Source organism: Dioscorea cayenensis, chromosome 17 (genome assembly GCF_009730915.1).
Source record: "Dioscorea cayenensis subsp. rotundata cultivar TDr96_F1 chromosome 17, TDr96_F1_v2_PseudoChromosome.rev07_lg8_w22 25.fasta, whole genome shotgun sequence".
Classification (NCBI taxonomy): Eukaryota; Viridiplantae; Streptophyta; class Magnoliopsida; order Dioscoreales; family Dioscoreaceae; genus Dioscorea; species Dioscorea cayenensis.
This window is the reverse complement of record NC_052487.1, coordinates 13,077,530-13,096,532: the sequence shown is the minus strand read 5'-3', so window position 1 is coordinate 13,096,532 and position 19,003 is coordinate 13,077,530. Positions and strand designations below refer to the sequence as shown.

Below are 19,003 nucleotides of genomic sequence, written 5' to 3'. Positions count from 1 at the left end.
ATACAAACTATACCAGGGAAAAATACAAAAAATCGATCAAACGACCAACAACTTCACCATAAACATTTAAGCATATGATAACACCAAAATATCCACGAGAAAATCACAGCAATAGCATCTAAAACTCAAGACACCAATACTTAAAGCCTTACTCATAAACACTAACTAAAAATTAGGAAAATAGTAAAAACTTGGGTTGCCTCAGATGAAGCGCTTGTTTAACGTCACTTAGCTTGACGTATCTTGTCTTACCTCACGGGGGTTCATAGATGAAAGTTCCCCTATTACCAATGACTTGGAAGCATGATGAACATTACCGTTTGAAGGTAAAGGGAGAGTTGTCGAGCTTGCTACCACTTAAGGGTTCATCATCCTTGTTATGTTCATACGCATCCCCAACAGCCTTGGGGCATTTCTTGTGGCGTCTCCTCGCTCGTTTCATCTTCCGGAGCATCTTCTTCACGATCCCCTGAGTAGATGGTACCTTTTCCTTTAGACCAAGCATCATCACCTCTTTGTTATCCATTTCTTGGTCTAGCAACCCCACGTACAGCTCTGGATTCAACATTTCCTGTACATATTCATCGATTAGTTCATCAGTGTGTCAAGAAAAAAAAGAGTATCATCAAAGTTGAGAGAATATCACATGGCTTCGGCGAGGCGGTATATGAGCTTGTCATCTCCAACCCTCAGTGTCAACTCCCCGCCGTCCATGTCAATAAGTGCCTTGGAAGTGCGCAAGAATGGCCTCCCAAGTATCAAAGGAACATCTGCATCCTCATCGACATCCAACACTATGAAGTCTACAAGAAATATGTACTTGTCCACCTTGACAAGTATGTCTTCAATGATGTCCTTCGGATGTCTCACTGTTCGGTCCGGATATTGCAATGTCATTCTAGTGGGCCTAGGCTCTCCCAAGCTTAGCTTCTGAAAGAACGAGTATGGCATGACATTGATACTAGCCCCTGAATCTGCCAATACCATCTTTTCACCCAAATTGCCAATGTTGCATGGAATCACAAAGCTTCCGGGGTCTTTCTTCTTGTTCGGCATATCTTCTTTCAACACCACCGAACAAGATGCATCTAAAATCCGAGATGCACTATCCTCCAACTTCCTCTTGTTGGTCAAAAGATCTTTCAAGAACTTGGCATAGCGAGGTATTTGAGACAACACCTCCATGAAAGGAATGTTGATGTGCAATTGCTTGAATAGACTCAAGAACTTCTTGTATTTCTCATCAATTTTGTTGTTCTTCAATCTTGAGGATACGGAATTCTTGGCTTGTATGGTTGGGGTGCCACCTCCTTCTTTTTGTTAGCTCTCTCCTCAACCTCCATGACCTCGGGTGCTTCAACATCGGTCTTCTTACTTGGAAACCTACCCTCAACCTCACGACCACTTCTCAAAGTAATCGTTTTCACATGTTCTCTCGAATTAGTCTCAGTATTACTCGGCAAGCTTCCTTGTGGTCTCTTCGATAGAGACTTTGTAATTTGCCCGACTTGATTTTCTAAATTGTGCAATGAAGCGGTGTGGTTGCGAAGTGTAGCCTAGACCGATTGGAACTGTGTATCCGATGATTGCACAAATCTAGTTAAGGCTTTCTCTAAGTCAGTCATCCGGGTTTCCAAGCCTAAAACTTTATTCTCCATGTCCGGTGCTTGTTGTTGTTGAAAACCCTGTGGTGCTATAGCCTTTTGCTGCCCTTGGTTACTCCATGAGAAATTGGGGTGGTTCCTTTACCCTTGGTTGTAGGTGTTTCTATAAGGATTAAATTACACCATTCCTGAATTGCCCACAAAGTCAACTTGTTCAGTCAGGGATGAAGTAGCAATTGAAATAGGACAATCAGATGGCATATGTGAACCCCACAACTATCACAATTTGTGATCGCGGCCACCCTCGGTGAAGTCAATGTATCCAATTTCTTGCTCAAAGCCTCTACTTGGGCTGCTAAGGATGTAACCGCATCAATTTCATGGAGTCCTGCTACTTTCTTTTTTTCCCTTGCATTCCATTGGTAGCTGTTCATGGCCATTTCTTCTACCAACTGCCGGGCTTCTTCAGGGGTCTTGTTCCCCATTGTACCTCCTATGGCGGCATTTAGAAGTGGTCTCATACTTCGATTCAACCCGTTGTAAAAAGGTTGAATGATCATCCATACGGGGAAACTATATTGTGGACACTTCCGTAAGAGGTCCTTGAATTGCTCCCATGTCTCAAACAAGGATTCAAGCTCCATCTGAACAAATGACGATATTTCATTATGAAGCTTCGCCGATTTCCCCGGAGGGAAGTACCTTGCAAGAAAATCTTCCACCATTTCATTCCATGTCGTGATGGATGCTCGTGGTAAAGAATGTAGCCACGGCTTTGCTCTTCCTTTTAGAGAGAATGGGAAAGCCCTCAATCTTGTAGCATCATCCGTAACACCATTAATCTTCAGTATGTCACAAACTTCCAAGAAGTTTTCAATATGGTTGTTTGGATCCTCATCGGCCAAACCATTGAACTGCGCTGCCTGGTGTATCATTTGTATGAATGCTGGCTTTAGCTCAAAGTTCGAAGCTGAAATTGGGGGCCACAAAATTCTAGATTGTGTCCCCAATATCGACTGTCTGGCATAATGAAAAAGTGTTCTCTGTTGTTCATTCTATTCTGCCATGTTATCAGACCCTTCAACTTCCACTTCAGCTAGATTCGACGGTTCTTGCACAGATTCTTTACCCCTTCTTTTGAGTATACATTCAAGTTTAGGATCACCTTCAATTAATATCGAAGGCCTCCCTCAGGTCATAACCTGGAGCTGCACTAAAATAAGAAAAATAAATCAGAATGATGATAGAATAAGAAGATGTGAAGTAGAATGAATGATGAATGGCTAATATAACAAAGAGCAAAGTATCTCTAAACACCTACTCCCCGATAATGGCGCCAAAAACTTAACAACGACCCTTGTGTGTCACCCGCAAATGCATGGATTTATTGAAGTAATAAATCCTAAGTGAGTAGGGTATCGTATCCACAGGGAGTAGGGAATAAAAACACTAAAATTTCTACTTAACTAATCAAAGATGAATAATAATTGTTTTAATAAAGTTTAACGTAATCAAAAACAAAAGAAACAAGAACGAGAGACCCAAGTAAGTGAGTGAAAAGACAATCGATAGAAGTTGGGTACTCGGACAATGCTCCCCCCCCCCCCTTAGACTAATGTTTCAAGTGAAATACCTACTATTATGCTTCCTAACTAATGCTTAATGAGTGGTGGAAATCCTAAACTACATGGTCCCAAACCTAAGGTCCATCGTGACCAACTCTACACTGTCCCGGTGGAGAAATTGCTCTGTCTCAACACCTTACACTATGCAAAGTTGCATGGAGTTTAAGGGATTCCAAGTGATAAACCCTATTCTTATGTGTAGATCTAACCCTTTGGTCCAGGGGAAAGACCCCTAGTCACAATTAAGCCCCAGATACTAAAGTCACTTCAATGCTTCACTCTATTGCTCGCGCAACTAAGCCCCAGCGGAGTTCATCCTTTAGTTCTTCACTCTATTGTAACCACAAAGAACTCTAGGAATTGGAGGTAGGATAAATCACACTGGAGGGGAAAGGGGATGCTCCGCTACTTCTCGACTCACCCTATCAACCCTTTATAATCTAGCTTTGTCTAACCCTCATGGCGTGTCACCCATCTACAAAGGTTACCAAGATGAACTCTCAACCTTAGTGTAACTCTAAGGGAGAAATCCTTCAACAAGCATTCAAGACTAAAACTTAATTAAAAGTATCAATTAAGTAAAGCATAATAAAAGGTCAAAGAAATATTAACATCCTAGGGTTTACACAATCCAAGTACCCACTAGGGGGTTTAGCTCTCCATGGAGCAAGATACAATCAATAATAAAATTGAAAGTAAAAACAAGTAATCCATTGGAAAAACACCTCGATATTTATGTCAATGGTCTTGTGGAGTAGCCTCTTCTTCTCCAAAGGTCCCCTTGTTCGGCCTAGGGCACAACTTGCAGGATCAGTGCCGACGAAAGCTCCCCTAATAACCTTCTTCCAAGAGAAGCACGGTGTCGAATCCATAGGACTACTACAAAGACTTGCCAAAAGCCCCTCAAAACCCTAGCCGATGGCCTCTCAAAAGATGGAGAAAAGTTGGAGAGAAGGATGAAAGATTCCCCTCAAAATCGGGCTGAATCGCGGATTAAATATGGCTGGAATCGGGCATCCACACACCCCTGCAGATTCTTCACATGGGCCTGTGGAATTTCCACACGGGCATGGGGAATTTCACACGCCTGTGTGGATTCTCTGAAAACCTGATTTTCGGCCGGTTGTGAACAGTAACTTCTACAGTGATTTGCTACAGCACCTGCTATAGTGCTCCACCAAAACACTTACAATTCCACACTTTTCATCAAGGCAACAGAAACGAACACACGTTTATATTGTAGATCGCAACTCTTATTCAATCAAAGTCCTCATTGGTGAAGATCTTGCCTTCAATGCACAAGTCGGGATATGCAAATGTGACTGCCTTTGTACCCGTCCAACTCATTGTACTGATTTGAATACATGTAGGTTGGCATACATTCACGTATCTTAGAGCCCCACTTGTGTCTTTGAGTTTGTTCCTTCCAAGATTTTACCAAATAGTGAGTTCATGATCTACTTTTGGCTTCTTTTCTTAATACTCAGCTTCATAACCCTAAATGCCCAAAAGAACACAAATACACATGTTTTAGCACTCAAACATGATAAAAGTAATGCTCATCGTAAGGAAAGAATACTTCACATTCTTAACACACAAGCACTTATTAGGTACATGTACATGGAGGTTCTCAACAGTCACGGCTGGTCACGGAGTAACAAGACCCATCTTGTATAAGCTACTAAGAGAGATATGGCTTGATCCACCGACGATGGACAAGTGCTCCATATTTCTCAAAAGACCCATACCCCTAATGAGTCGGGTAATGTATGGGCCGGCAAAGATGTACATACTTGATGACGAAATAAATTGGCGAGATGAATTCCAAGTAGTACGGAGTCTTATCAATCATGCTCAACAGTTATTTAAACTCAGTAATAGTGATATTTCCTATACAGTGATTCTGACCAGTAATTGTGCCACTAAGCAAAGCATGGATGAATCCAAGAGTGAGTGACTTAAGAACAGAAGCTATAGTAACACTCGGCCAGAATGGGTGGCCGCAATTGCTCAACCTACTCCAACGAGCAAATTGAGTTTCCCGAAGCGGAGTCAAGGATAGAAGGTTGTGATATTCATTAGTCAGTGTATAGTCTCACTCGTAAACACATATGAAGAGAGCAAGCTCAGTATAACTCAAATGATAACCCTGCCACTTGAGTTAGAACCGAATGGTGTAGGTATCATCCCCAGTGTCGTGGTCTCGACGCCTCTCAAAAGTGGCAAGGAACTCAAGTGTCATTTCATGATAGGCTGGCTCATTGATAGAGAGAACCTTGCGCCAGGCTCCAACATCTAATAACTATTTGACCTCGTCCCTTAACCCAGCCATGTATAATATCTCCCAATTGATAGTGCACAAGGTTCTGAACACTTGCATGGAGAGATGAGAATGACACTCACTACGAGCCTGCGATGTAAGGAGCATGCTGAAAAATAAGACATTATCTATAAAAGAAGACAGCTTTATCAGTCATGGAAGGTGAAAATCAAGAGAGACATGGTCGTGATAGGAGTATGCTGATTATGCTCCACATAAAAGGAAGGGTGTACTCAAGGTAAGAGCACAATCATGCTGTGAACAGGACATGATCATACTTCCGGGGGGGAGGGGGGAAGGTAAGAGAACAATCATGCTCTGAATTGGATATGATCATGCTTCCGGGGGGGAGGGGGGATCATCCCCAGAGGTCCAACACAATACATGCTCAAGAGTAAGGAGATATTAAAAAAAATAAGAACACTCGAGCACAAATTAGAGAAACCAATATAAAATCAAGAAAATGGCAAGACAAAACGTAAATTTAATACCAAGGCACAACCGGTGGCTTACCAGAATGGAGAAAAAGGGCTGGGAAAAGAAGGAGTGGGCACAACCAAATATTGGTATGGCACTCGAGATACTCAAAGATTGGAAGCATGAGAGGAAGAAGAGGAGGAGGGGGAAGGCTAAGAGTCAATGGTGATGGAAGAAGCCCGGTGATGAACGGGCTGAAAAGAGAAATGGAAAGGGTGAGACTATTCGCATCCCAGCACGGGAAAAGCACGCTCGTGCATGGGCACAAGAATTGGGGTAGGTAGTATCGGGTGAAACACGGTCGTGCTTTAAGTGAGCTCCTCTCCTTGATTTTCTCATTAAAAGTTCCCAACATATCTGAGGGAAGGGCACGAGCAGGGGCGTGCTCAGTCCATACTCCACCTGGAATTTTCCAGGGTAAAGCCTATCGTCCTCTGTGACATACAAACACATCCCTTGCGTGTGTGTACTACAAGTGCACAGATTGTCAAAATAATAATGTTCACCGGTGAGTGGGTAGTCGTATCCATAGGGAATAGTGCTCGGAAACACAAGAATTGCTATTTAACTATAGTGAAAATGATTAAGGAGTTGTGTGAACAATATCAATGTAAATAGAAGTAAAGAAAAGAAAAGAAGCACAATAGGGATAAGGAGAGGTAATTGATAAAGGGCTAGGGCACCCGGATATTGCTCACCCTAGGACTATTATTTCAAGTGCAAGACTAATTATACCTCCTAACTGATGATTAATGAGTCATAGACATCCAAAGACACACTGTCCCAAACCAAAGGTCAACTATGACTAACCCTACACTATGCCCCGGCGGAAATGGATACTCTCGACGCCTCACATTGTGTGGGGCTGCATGAAGCTCTAGGGACTCCAAGTGGTAAACCCTATTCCCCAAAATAGATATAATCCTTTGGTTCAGGCGAAAGACCCCTAGTCACTATTAAGCCCTAGCACTAAGGATTACTTCAACACTTCACTCTGTTGCTTGTACAACTAAGCCTCGATAGAGTTTGTCTCTCAGCACTTCACTCTATCATGACCGCAAAGAACTCTTGGAATGTAGAGATAAGATAAACCACATTGAAAGGGAAATGAGACGTTTCAGTACCTCTCGACTTGCCCTTTCGATCCTCTCCAACCTTGCTTTGTCTAATCCTAATGGAGTGTCACTCATCCACAAGGACTACAAAGATGGATTCTCAGCTCTAGTGTCACTCTAAGGGAAAATCAATACAACAAGCATTCAAGGATGGAACTCAATTAAAACATCAACTAAAAAAGCATAATAAAGGTCAATGAAACAAAATCATCCTAGGGTTTACAAGTCCAAGCACCCACTAGGGGTTTAGCTCTCCATGGAGCAATACTCAATCAACAATGAAATCAATACTGAAAACATGTAATCCATAGATAAAACCGCCTTGTAGTCTGTATCGATGGTCTTGTGGAGCACCTCGTCTTCTTTAAAGGTTCCCTTATCAAGCCTATGGCACACCTCGCTGAATCGGTGCTGACAAAAGCTCCCCTAATAACTTTCCTCCAAAGGAACGTGATCTCGAAGGCCATAGAACCACTCTGAAAACTTAGGGAAAGTCTCTCCGAATCCTAGCCGCGAGCGCCTCCAAAGATGGACAAAAGATGGGGAAAGATCTTATTGAAGGATCTTTTCCCCATCTTTTGTCCATCTTTGGAGACACTCGCGTCTAGGATTTATAGACACTTTGCCTAAGTTTTTAGAGCTGTTCTACGGTCTTCAACATAGCGTTCCTTTGGATGAGAGTTATTTGGGGAGCTTTCATCGACATAGATTTGGCGAGGTGTGCCCTAGGCTTGACAAGGGAACCTTTGGAGAAGATGAGGTGGCTCAACATGACCATCGTACGGACTATAAGGGTGTTTTATCTATGTATTGCATGTTTTCACTATTGATTTCATTATTGATTGCGTATTGCTCCATGGAGAGCTAAACCCCTAGTGTGTGCTTGGACTTGTAAACCCTAGGATGATTTTGTTTCATTGACCATTATTATGCTTCTTTAATTGGTGTTTTGATTGAGTTCATTCCTTGAATTCTTATTGTATTGATTTTCCCTTAGAGTGATACTAGGATTGAGAATCCATCTTGGTAATCCTTGTGGATGGGTGACATGCCATTAGGATTAGATAAAGCTAGGTTGGAGAAGGTAGAGAGGGTGAGTTGAGAGGTAGTGAAATGTCCCCTTTTCCTCCTGGTGTGATTTATCCTACATCCACATTCCAAGAGTTCTTTGTGGTCACAATAGAGTGGAGTGCTAAGAGAAAAACTCCACTGGGGCTTAGTTGCGCTAGCAATAGAATAAAGTGTTGAAGTAATCCTTAGTGTTGTGGCTTAATCATGACTAGGGGTCTTTCGCCTGGACCAAAGTGTTAGATCTATTTTAGGGAATAGGGTTTACCACTTCGAGTCCCTAGAGCTTCATGTAACCTTACACAGTGTGAGACATTGAGAGTATTCCTTTCCGCCAGGGCATAGTGTAGGGTTAGTCACGGTTAACCTTAGGTTTGGGACCATGTGTTTTTGAATTTTCATGACTCATTAAACATCAATTAAAGAGGTATAATGATTAGTCTTGCACTTGAAAAAATAGTCCTAGGGTGAGCAATATCCGAGTGCCTCATTTTCTATCGATTGCCTGTCCTTATTCTATTGCATCTCTTTCTTCTTTTTTATTATTTTTACTTGCATTGATATTGTTCGCACCACTCTTGAATTATCTTCATTATAGTTAAATAGCAATACTTGTGTTTCTGAGCACTATTCCCTCTTGATACGACTACCCATGCACCAGGGTACTCTATTACTTTGACAACCCGTGCACTTGCGGTACACACACACAAGGGATATGCCAAAGGTTTTGGTGCCATTGCAAGGGAATAGGCATTTTGGAAGCATTATGCACTTTGTTAGTTTCACTATTCATCACTTATTCTATTTCACATTCTTATTCTTCTATTATTTTGATTTGATTTTCTTTCTTTGGTTGCAGCTCCAGGTTATAACGTGAGGAAACCCTTCCAAATTGGTTGAAAGTGATCCAGATATTGGAAGAAAATTATAGAAAGGAAAAAGAACCTATGCAAGAATAGTCAAATCAAGATAAGATAAAAGGTGAAGGGTCTGATAATATAGCAAAACAACATGAGAAGTATAGGACACTCTCAGATTATACCAGACCTATAGTTCTTGGCACGCAGTCTAGCATTGTGCGGCCACCAATTACAGCTCAGAGTTTTGAGCTCAAGCTAGGCTTCATCCAAATATCAGTAGAGTTTAATCTTTTGGCCGATGAGGATCCAAACAATCATATTGAGAATTTTGTGGAAGTGTACGATATGCTCAAGATTAATGGTGTCACAGATGATGCTATCAAGTTGAGGGCCTTCCAATTTTCCTTGAAAGGAAGAGCAAAGTAGTAGCTACATTCATTACCTAGAGCATCGATCACTACATGGGAGTAGATGGTAGAAGTTTTTCTTACCTGATATTATCCTCCCAGAAAATATGTGAAGCTTACGAATAAGATATCTTCTTTTGTGTAAATGGAATTGGAGTCTCTTTATGAGACATGGGATAGGTTCAAGTATCTCCTGTGGAAATGTCCTCAGAATAGATTCATAGAGTGGATGATCATCCAAATATTCTATAATGGTTTGAACCCAAGCACAAAGCAGTTACTTGATGCAGCAGTAGGAGGTACCTTAGGAAACAAGACCCCTAAAAAAGTCCAACATCTCTTTGAAGAAATGGCTATGAACAATTATCAGTGGAAAAAACGAGACATAATGAAGGTAGCCGGACATCATGAGATTGATGATGTCACATCATTGGTGGGCCAGGTTGAGTCATTGAGAAAGAAGTTAGATACTTTAACTTCTCCTAGAGTGGTGGCCATGATGAGTTACGTTGGGTGTGGGGGAGGACATGCTCCATCTGATTGCCTGATTTCGATTGGTAGTACTACTTCCGTGGAATAGGTTGATTTTGTAGGTAATGCAATAAGTGGCCAAGGAAATCTATATAGCAATACCTACAATCAAGGGTGGAGGAGCCACCCAAACCTTTCTTTGAGAAATCAAGGGCAACAGAAGCCTATAGCACTGCCAGGTTTCCACGAGCCCTGAACATTGAGAATCGAGTTTAAGGATTGGAGAATTGGATGACCGATTTAGAGAAGGCTTTGACCAAGTTCATTCAATTGTCGGATAGAAGATTTCAATCGGTTGAAGCAACACTTTGCAACCACTCCTCATCATTGCACAACTTGGAGAACCAAGTGGGACAAATTACAAAGTCTCTCTCGGAAAGACCTTAAGGGAGTTTGCCTAGCAATACGGAGACCAATCCAAGAGAAAATGTGAAAGCGATCACTTTGAAAAGTGGTCGTGAAGTTGAGAGTAGGCTTCCTAATGAGAAGACAAATGTTGAATCACCTGAGGTCATGGAGATTGAGGATAGAGCCAAAGAGAAGGAGGTGGCACCCCCACTTTACAAGGAAAGAATCCCTTATCCTTTAATATTGAAGAATGACTAAAATGATGAGCAACACAAGAAGTTCTTGGGTCTATTCAAGCAGTTGTGTATCAACATCCCATTTGTGGAGGCGTTGTCTCAAATGCCTCGCTATGCAAAGTTTCTTAAAGATCTCTTGACTAACAAGAGGAAGTTGGAGGAGAGTGCATCTATGATTTTAGATGCTTTATGCTCGGCGGTGTTGCAAAAGAATATGTCGAACAAGAAGAAAGGCCCCGAAAGCTTTATCATTCCATGTAATATTGGAAATTTGGGTGAAGAGAAGGCATTGACGGATTCAGGGGCTAGCATCAACGTTATTCCTTACACATTCTTTCAAAAGTTAGGCTTGGGAGAGCCTAGTCCCACTTGGATGACACTTCAATTGGCTGACCAAACAGTTAGACATCCGAGGGGCGTCATTGAAGATGTACTTATGAAAGTTGACAAGTATATGTTTCCTGTAGACTTTGTGGTGTTAGATGTTGATGAGGATACCTAGGTTACATTGATACTTGGGAGGTCATTCTTGCGCACTTCCAAGGCTCTCATTGACATGGACAGTGGGGAATTGACATTAAGAGTTGGTAATGACAAGTTGACTTATCACCTCGCCAAACCCATGCAACATTCTCTTGATTTTGATGATACATTGTATTTTCTTGACACCACTGATGAGTTAATTGATGAATACATGTAGGAAATGATGTGCCCGGACCCATGTGAGGGCTTGCTAGATCAAGATGTGGAGAATGAAGAAGTTTTGACAGTTGGTCTAGAGGATAAGTTGTAACCTACCCCGGGAGTCATGAATAGGATGGTCCAAAAGTTGAAAAGATTAAGGAGATGTCACAAGAAACGCCCCAATGCTAGTGGGGATGTACATTCATGGAGTGAGGGTGATGAACCCTTGTGTGGTAACAAACTTGACAACTCTTCCTCTACCTTAAAACAATTGTGTGCATCATGCTTTCAAATTGTAAGTAAGAGGGAAACCTTCATTTATGAACCCCTATAAGGTAAGGTTAGGTACTTCAAGCTTAGTGATGTTAAACAAGTGGTTCTTGGGCGGCAACCCAAGTCTTTACTATTTTTCAAAGTTTTAGTTTAGTGTTTGCATGAATAAAAGCTTCAGTGTTGGTGTCTTGATCTTTTATGTGCTATTACTGTGTTTTACTCGTGTATTGTTGGTGTTTTAGTGTTCTTAATCATGATTGGCAATGTTTCTAGGTCGTTAGAGCATGTTTTTATGTTTCTCTGGTTAGTTCTTCATTGTTTTTTTTACAGTCTTTGTATATGCATGAGTGTGTAGAAACTTTCTACAGAGTCTGTAATTTTTCTAAGTTATCCAGAGAAGACACACGGCCGTGTGGAATTGGCACACGGCGGTGTGGAATTTCCACACGGGCATGTGTTTCCATTCAGAGCTCATTTCTAGAGGACACAGGGGCGTGTGAATGCCCCTGTGAATGGCCTTGTGATGGTCACACGTCCGTGCGTAATTTCCACACGGGTGTGTGTGGATCTCTGTAGAGTTTTCAAACTCCATCTTGAGAAGACACAGGGGTGAGTGAATGTCCCTATGGATGACTCTATGAGCAACATGAGCGTGGGTAATTTCCATACGCCCGTGTAAAACTCTGCAAAGATTTCTCCTCTATCCCGAGAGTACACAGGGGCTTGTGAGTGCCCCTGTGAGTACCCCTATGAGCATTATCACGCCCATGTGGAATTTCCACAGGGGCGTGTGGAACACTTAGTCAATTTTCTCTGAAGAATAGAGAGAACACAGGTTCGTGTGTGTGCTGATAAGTGCTTGAGTAGACATATTTTTATATATGTTTTACATGCATTGAGCATCATTTATACCATGGTTTATGTCTCATATTGTGTATTTGGTGTTCTTTTATGCATATAGGTTGTGAATGCCTTGAAGAGTAAAAAGGAAGCAAAGATGGGCTATAAAGACATAATGTTGGAAGTTCTTGTTCAATTCAAGGACCAAGACACGAGAGGAGTTCATAAACGTGGAGATGTGTGCCAACTTACAAGAAGATTCAAGTCAATTCACTAGTTGGAAGGGCACAAAGGTAGCCACATCTTCATATTCCTTCTCTTTGTAAAGATTGCAAGACCTCTCAAAGATACGTCGATGAAGAAATGTTTTATAGCCTACCACATGGATGTGTACCCGGACATGTGGCCTCAAGAGAAGAGTGTTTGGACCGCGTTTTGTGAAAACCACTGTAGCAATTTTACTGTAACACCACTGTAGCAAAATTACTGTTCACGCCCCCGCGTGGAAATTCCACGCGCCCGCGTGAAAATTCCTGCAGCCCACGCGGCCGCATGGAAAATCCACATGAGCGCATGAGGGCACGTGATAGGCGCGATCTAAGGCCTATAAATAGTTGTTTTGCCCTATTCTTCCTCATCTTTTGTGCGGCTCTTGAGGGGTGAGACGGCTAGGGTTTGGAGAGGAGGTCTTTGCGGCTTTGGAGGCGCTTCGTCACCAACTTTGATCGATTCCTCCTCCGTCATAGCATCAAGGAAGCCACCGGTGAACCTAGCTTCGGAGTGGGTCCTTCAAGACGTCGAAGCTCTCAATCAAGGCCATCAGCTCATATATAAAGGGGTTTATTTCTATGGTTTTAATGTACTTTCATTCATTGATGGTGTGTTTTGTATGTTTCTCAATGGAGAGCTAAAACCCTAGAGGGTATTTGGGAATGTGAACTCTAGGATTCTCATGTTTTGTGGATTTGCTTATTGTTTCTATTTAATTCGAGTTTGATTGAGTTTTAATCTTGATTGTCTAATGTTTTTTTGCCTTATTGATCTTTTGGTTATTTGGTTTGCATGATTTGTTACCTTAGTGAGAGAGAGGTCTCCATTAGGGTTAGAATCTTAAGATTGAAGAGGGTTGAGAGGGTGAGTCATGAGATAGTGAGCATCCCCTTTCCCCTCCGATTGGTGTATTCTATCTCCGTTCCCTAAGCTCTATGCAACCATATTTGGTGTGAGGAGTGAGATTGAGAGATTTCTCCACGGGGACCTTGTAGGGGGTTAGGATCCTTCGCTGGGAATTAGGGTTGGATCAATCTTTAGGAATCGGATACACCTCTTGGAATCGCTAGAGTGCTTTGCGGTCATATGTGGTATGAGGTGTTGAGATTGAACGATTTCTCCATCGGGACCTCATAGGGGACTAGTATCGGTGATAGGGAGACCAGATATGATTATATTTGGATTTCCATGACTTAACTTACTCTTCATAGACACACTTTGCTTATTCGGTAACTAATACCTGAATCCTAGGGGAGCATTGCCCGAATACCACACTTTTACTGATTGAGATCTCCATCCATTTAACCCTTACATATTCGTCTCTGGTATTCATTTCTTTGCACATTAGATCACCACACTTTTCCATTTATCATTAGGTTAGAAAGCAGAGAAGAAGTTAGTACTAGTAGCCCTGTTCCTTGTGGATTCGACTACCCACTCACCGGGGTAATTATTACTTCGACACCCGTGCACTTGCGGTTTACACGCATATTCGGACGCGTGTCAGGTGCCCCTGTGGGTCGGGCGCATGGGAATGGGAAATTTCCACATGCCCATGTGGATGCATTCAGAGGCAGTCAAAGACAATTCCGAGATCACACAGGGGCATGTGTCTACCCCTGTGGGCCCTCCTGTGGAGTCACACAGGCGTAGATAATTTCCACACGCCCGTGTGGATGCACAGAACACCAAGAGGCATAACTTTTCTTTAAAATCTACTTGTTCCCCTTCATTTTTATTACTCCCAAACGTTCGAAAGACGACTTTCTTCATTCTTCTGACCTTCACCAATCTATTTGTAGAGATTTGAGTGAGTTTTCCGGCCGTATTCGAAGTTTTCATTCTTATTTCATCGGTAAGCCTTCTTTTCTTCTTTTCTTCCTCAATATTCATTTGTTTTAATTAATGTGGTTATTTTCACTTGAATACCATCTTTAAATTGTTTTAGAATGCTTCGAGATTGATTTTTGAGAGTTTTATCTGTTGTATTAAGGTGTATTTTGGATTTTTTGAGGTGCGGCCGTGCAGTTTTCACACCCTGTAGATCCACGCCGGCATGTGGAATTTCCACATGTACGTGTGGATTTCTACAGTATTGATTTTTGAGTTTATTTGATCGATTCTTTTTTAATTCTTGTAGATATGACCCCGAGAACAAATAAAACGTCCGGCAAGCATCCCAGAGAGACTTCTCTTGAGCCCGATCACATGGAGTTTGCGATTCCTAGCATCAGGCTCGTTTTGAGAGATTGTAAAAGCTAAAGTTTGGCCAATCTCACTTCCAAGATTTGAGCGCATTGAGAAAGATATAGTTGGGAGACGAGATGGCCGACGATGTCGAGAAGTTACCATCGGTGGGTAATTGGTGGCATTTGTTATCGATAAAAAAGCTAGCTATCCACATGTTGAGACTGAAGATGCTCGCCTCGTTTGAGTTCGACCGTTCGTACAACAGTTTCTCGAGCATTGATGCCATTCAGTTCTGTGCGTTTGGTTAGTATCATAGTATGAGCATCACTCAGTTCTCCGTCAAACTTGGCTTGTATTACGACCCTTACATCGACACTAAGGAGTATGAGCAGTTGTCAACTGATTATCGGGCTAGTTTGACTCCTCAGTGTGCTTACAGAGCACTATGTGGCCAGGGATAGTACAAGCCAGGGGTACCCAAGGCCACATGTCTTTCTTGGCTGGCATACCGATACATCCACGCTATTCTGAGTAGATTAGTGAACGGATGTGGTGATAACACTGGAAATCTGAGAAGATAGGAGTTGTTATATTTGTATTTCATGGTGTAGAGTGAGCCGATTCACTTGAGACATATTCTGGCCGAGTATTTGTGTCATCAGGATTAGTACGCCAGGGTTGGAGTCATCTTCTGAGGCCCGTACATTACTAGACTCATTATCGGGATTAGTCTACTAGATACTATCTGGGGTCTGAGAAGATGATAGTGCCATCTCTCCTTGGTTTGGAGACTATAAGACTCATAAGCATGATCCAGAGGTATAGAGATGGAGTATATGTTATGATCATTCCCTTACCAGAGCCAGCCGAGGGCGAGGGTGAGGCAGCAGAGGGGTCTCAGCCTGTTCCCAAGCCATACCCAGAGCCTATAGAGATAGAGGCATCCCCTACAGCGCAGGAGCTACCTCTAGTATGTATCTTCTCTCCTTCTCGAGCCCATGATCGGTTTGAAAGGTTTGGGAGTGTGGTGGGGTTGCTATAGTCTGATTTAGCTGAGGTTCGTGCTGCATAGGCCGCGAACCATGTTGATGTGATGGCGCGTCTCGATACTTTGCTGCAGTTACTCGAGCGAGATGCGACCTCACCCTTTATGATGAGATCCTAGGCTACACAGACTCCTCTAGCATCTCCTCCATCACATTTATGTTTCTCATATTTTATTTCTGCATTTATTTTGGACTTATACTACTCAAAAATAATATTCTTTCTGAGTTTATCTTTTATTTTCAGTTGTTTCAAGTTGTATTTATTTTCATACCTTCATAGACTCAAGTTATTTTGTTTTTTTTGAGCTTCACTGAACCCTCTTGTGTATACGTTTAGATGGTCTTGTGAGTCTTGGAATTTGAGGAATAATCATGGACACGGTGATTGTGCTCCTCACATGGCTGTGTGTGCTTTACAACCCATCGAACGTGCCATTAGGAGTTCAAGGGAGTATTGTTTCAATTTCCCATCTCCACACATGTTTTGATTGTTATACTTTATTGTGCTTGCATGCATTCATTGAGGGCAACGCACATCTTAAGTGTGTGTGTGTGGGGGGGGAGTTCACATTACAGATATTCTATACTTATGCTTCATTATTCATGCTCATGTAGCCAATGGCGGTTCACCTTAGCTGCAATAGTTGAATTCTTAAAGTTTAGGAGAATTTTTAACATTGAATGTTCTCATGCTCTAGTTTTACTTGAATTTATAGGAATTTTTGCCCGATTGAAATTTGTTGCATTACTCACTCATTAAACCTTCTGGAAACTCAAGTTCGATGTTTAAATGGACTATTTTAGTTTGTTTTAATTTCTTTAAAAAAACTTGTTTGTTTTGTTGTGCATTGGGGATGGAAAAAGCTACTACCTATGAAGAATGAAGCTACTCTCATAAGTCAGATAGTAGTTATGACCTAATGAGAGAAAGTGCTATCTTATGGGATGAGTGAAAAGCTACTAGCCCGGTAGAAAGAGCTACCACCTCGAAATTGTGAAAGCCTCCTTAGTGGCTGCTTAGGAAAGGGCTACCTTAAAAGATGTGTAAAGCTACTACCTTCTCTTTTTTTTGTACATAAATAAGTCCCTTTCACTTAGAGCTGTAAGGTGTATACATTGGGTTAACTTAAGTGAGTTTACACACACTTACACAATATCAGGTTGTCGTCCTTTTTGATCCAAGTTTTTAGCTAGAGCATGGATGTTTCTTATCCGGTGTTGGAATTTTCCCTTACTTGTAAAAATGCTTCCTTGCATGCTTTTGGTGAACCTAAGGCAAAGTACTTTCAACTTTGATTCTTATATGCTTCAATGTTTTATTTTTGCTTGGGGACAAGCAAAAGCTTAAGGTGGGGAAGTTTGATAAGTGCTTGTGTATAAGTAATATGAAGTATTCTTTTCTTATATTGAGCATCACTTTTCTCATATTTTATCGCTTATTTATGTGTATATGTGTTCTTTTGTGGATGTAGGGTTGTTGAGATAATTATGGAAGAAAGGAACCAAAAGTAGGTCGTAGATGCATTTGTTGATGAAGTCTTGGAGTGAACAAATGTGAAGACACAAGTTGTGCTCAAAGATATGTCAGTATTTGCCAACCTCCATTATTCTCAAGCGAAAACGCAAAGTGGAGGGGCACAAAGGCACTCAAAGTCATGTGTTCCGACATGTGTAATACTAGTAAGATCTTCATCAATGGGATTTCATTGAAGACGCAACGTGGTCTACCTCATGGATGTGTGCCTGTTCATGTGGCCTCGACGATAAGAGTAGATCCGATAGCATTTTGGTGAAGTATTGTAGTAGTTTACTGTAGCAACTCACTGTAGCAATATCACTTTAGTAGTTACTATTCACAGCTTGCAGGAAATCAATTTTTGGAAATCCACATGGCTGTGTGGAAATTCCACATGCCCGTGTGAATGCCTGATTTTAGCCCCTATAAATACCATGATTTCACAAGTTTTGAAGAATATTTTCCCTATTTTTCTCCCATCTTTGGAGGCGCTCACGACTAAGGTTTGGAGAGGCTTTGGCTAGGTCTTTGGAGTGGTTCTACGGCCTTCAACATCGCGTTCCTTTGGAAGAGAGTTATTGGGGAGCTTTCGTCGACATTGATTCGGCGAGGTGTGCCCTAGTCTTGACAGGGGAACCTTTGAAGAAGATGAAGCAGCTCCACAAGACCATCGATACGGACTACAAGGGTGTTTTATCTATGGATTGCATGTTTTCACTATCGATTTCATTGTTGACTTTGTATTGCTCCATGGAAATCTAAACCCCTAGTGGGTTCTTGGACTTATAAACCCTAGGATGATTTTGTTTCATTGACATTTATTATGCTTCTTTAATTTATGTTTTAATTGAGTTTGATCCTTGAATGGTTGTTGTATTGATTTTCCCTTAGAGTGACACTAGGGTTGAGAATTCATCTTGGTAATCATTGTGGATGGGTGACACGCCATTAGGATTAGACAAAGCTAGGTTGGAGAGGGTCGAGAGAGTGAGTGAAGAGATAGCAGAACATCCCCTTTCCCTTCCGGTGTGATTTATCCTACCTCCATGTTCCAAGAGTTCTTTGCGGTCATGATAGAATCAAGTGCTAAGAGACAAACTCCACTGGGACTTAGTTGTATGAGTAATAGAATGAAGTGATGAAGTAATCCTTAGTGCTGGGGCTTAATCATGACTAGGGGTTTTTCGCCTGGACCAAAGGGTTGGATCTATATTAGGGAATAGGGTTTATCAGTTGGTGTCCCTAGAGCTTTAAGTAACCATGCGCAGTGTGAGGAGTTGAGAGTATTCCTTTCAACCAGGTCATAGTGTAGAGTTAGTCACGATTGACCTTAGGTTTGGGACCATGTGTTGTTGGATTTCCATTACTCATTAAGTATTAGTTAATAGACATAATGATTAGTCTTGCACTTGAAACAATAGTCCTAGGGTGAGCAATGTCTGAGTGCCCCATATTCTCTCAATTACCTCTCCTTATTTCTATTGCATCTCTTTCCTCTTTTCTTTATTTTTACTTGCATTGATATTGTTCACACCACTCTTGAATCATCTTCATTATAGTTAAATAGGAATACTTCTGTTTACAAGCACTATT

At 41.7% G+C, this 19,003-nt stretch overlaps 2 non-coding genes across 2 annotated transcripts; one reads left to right on the top strand and one right to left on the bottom strand.

Moving 5' to 3' along the window:
* The first annotated feature begins 2,174 nt into the window (after nucleotides 1–2,174).
* LOC120281467 lies at nucleotides 2,175–2,281 on the top strand. Its single transcript, XR_005542607.1, has one exon. It is a non-coding gene; the product is annotated as a small nucleolar RNA R71 (small nucleolar RNA).
* A 7,307-nt stretch (nucleotides 2,282–9,588) lies between these two features.
* On the bottom strand, nucleotides 9,589–9,695 carry LOC120281474. Its single transcript, XR_005542613.1, has one exon. It is a non-coding gene; the product is annotated as a small nucleolar RNA R71 (small nucleolar RNA).
* Nucleotides 9,696–19,003: the final 9,308 nt, after the last annotated feature.